The 2,500-nt window shown below is 41.6% G+C and overlaps 1 pseudogene; it reads right to left on the reverse strand.

Moving 5' to 3' along the window:
- LOC140929018 (uncharacterized) overlaps positions 1 to 2,500 on the reverse strand; it is a 5,515-nt pseudogene that overhangs the window by 2,829 nt on the left and 186 nt on the right.

Genomic DNA, 2,500 nt, shown 5'->3' on the forward strand with positions numbered 1-2,500 from the left:
TATAGTCCATAACATTAAACACAGGTGGTAAAGCTTGCATTTCTGAAACAGCACTGTCGCAATAAACGATCAATGATTACTCTCATCTGGCAAAACATTACAATCTTACACTGTTCTATGTCTACAAAGTACAGGTGTACCGACACATAAGTTACCTGGTTTGCCGTTGACGGCCCGTAAACAACAGTTTCACTTGGCTCCATGTTACCATGATGTCTTCGTAAGAACGCATGCATAGTAGCCATTATCCCAGTTTCTGAGCCCCTGTCTACTCTTAACATTGCAGGTATCACCCTTGTCTCATAAAGATAATCGAGATACCACCGTCCAACCACCTTGGGGTTACAGTTTGATGTCCAGACGCGTAACCAAAGCAGTTTCCTGCTTGCTGTATCGAGGCAACCGTAAATAGCTAACGGGAACGTCGAATTTTGGTATCCCATGAGTTTGTCGTGTCCGTCTAACGAGTGAACCCAGTTGGATCCCCTTGTAGTAAAAGTTCCCTTCTTTCCTTTTTTCTTTGCCCCAATGCCACCACGTGCTTCTAGACCCTCCGGGTCTCAGTCAGACATGACATTGTACACTTGGTCTCTTGTTACATTTATGCCATACTCTTGGCAGTAAATTTCAGTAATTGTCTACATGTGGAATTCCCAATATTAAATAAACCTGATGATTACATCTAAAATTTTGTCAGCTGTTTCCTTTTTAACAGTACCTGGGCCGGGTTGTTCAAAGCTGGGTTAAGATAACCCAGGCGAGAGTTAATGCAAGATTTAAGCTCAGATGTGAAAGCTTCATTTTGCCAACAAGTTGATGATTGGACGCTCTTAAAAATAACTAAGAAAAAGAAACCCGGGTTAAGCGCTGATCGGCCTTCGAACAACTGCCCCTTCTAGAACATCTATTGCGCCAGTAAATTGAAAAGTTCTTTTAACACGTCCGAAGCACTCTGGCCAGTGTCTCCTCAAATAACAAGCACTTGAGACAAACCACACGATATCACGCTGATCACTAGCCGTCAAAACCTTTTCATTATCATACACAGTTTAAATTGAGGTTTCGCTATACGCAACCATTACGTTCAAAATATGCCATAATCATAGTTATCTATTGCAAGAACCATCCACCCTTTCCCCTCAACTGCTACCTGTACGCCTAGCAAACATATCGAATGCACTCTTCTAAGCTTCGATTACTCCTAGTTTAATGTAAAAATGGGAAAATTTGTGGGTGGTAAGTTGGTGTTTAGCGTGTTGGGTAGTGGAATTAAATTACAAGTGTCTGTTCAATACAGGTTGGCTACAACAGAAATGACCATTTCAGGTACTTTGTAGGTGTCCGCATCCGCTTAATAAAGGTGTCCGCTTAATAAAGGTTTCATTTAAAGTAAACAAGGGAAATAAATTTGGGGACTTTGGCTACTGTCCGCTTAATAGAGGGTGTCTGCTTAGTACGGTGTTCCCTTAATATAGGTTTCACTGTATTGTTATACATGTAGCTAAGCTACCTGTATCAGTAATTGGTTCCTTTCCTACACTGTACCTATGAGTGTGCTAAAGAATTCTTGCATCTTATCATACAAGCTAAATGGGATTGCAGAGTAAAATAATATAAATTACAATGTTTTAATTTAGTACGCACCTATGGTTGGTTGTCTTTCCTCTTCCGCATCATCAACATCAGGGTCACAGTCCAACATGAAAAGGAATGGTTTAAGCTCTTCACTGACCTGGCCCTTTTTTTCCCTTGCCAAGTGAAGGATAGATGGAGCTACTTGTTCAAAATTTGATTGAAAGCTTTCCAAGATGCTGCTCCCCAATCCTAGAATTCTTTCAAATTCAGCTACAATCTGGTAATAGAAAAAACAATAATAAAGGCTTTTTGTTTTTTACACAGGAGCTACAAATTGCAGGCTATATTATATCCTGGTTATTGTTCAAGTACTGTGTTTAATTGTAAACCTAAACAGCTGGAAATTAACCTATATAATACCTCTCCTACAAATTGTGTGGCGGAGGTTATCCAAACAAAAGAAAACTTGGGCAACGAGCAAGAACAACAAAGGTTTTAACTAGCGATCCGAGAACTACACAATAAGACAACAAGATGGCGGATCTCGCAAGCACATGCTCGAGTCTCTAGTCCATGGGGGACTAAGCCCTATTTTGGTAGAGTCCATTGGGTAAAGGGCAGTCGGCAACATAGCCACCCCTGTATACGACTTTAGTCTATACACTACGTTCGGCCTCCTCAAGGAGGCAAAGCTTGGCGACTGGCCTTTTGAATGTCCCTTGTTTCGTCTGAACTTCAGCAGTGCGAATGAGGCCATCATCTCCTGGGAAAGTCTTGACGACTCGGCCAAGATCTCATCTGCCACAGGGTAAATTGTCCTCAACTACTAGTACCAGGTCTCCAATTTGGGCATCAGTTTGAGATCTGATTGTCCACTTCCTGCTCAGTAAGTGTGGGCACGTACTCACTTAACCATCTTCTCCAG

Source organism: Porites lutea, chromosome 1 (assembly GCF_958299795.1).
Source record: "Porites lutea chromosome 1, jaPorLute2.1, whole genome shotgun sequence".
NCBI lineage: Eukaryota > Metazoa > Cnidaria > Anthozoa > Scleractinia > Poritidae > Porites > Porites lutea.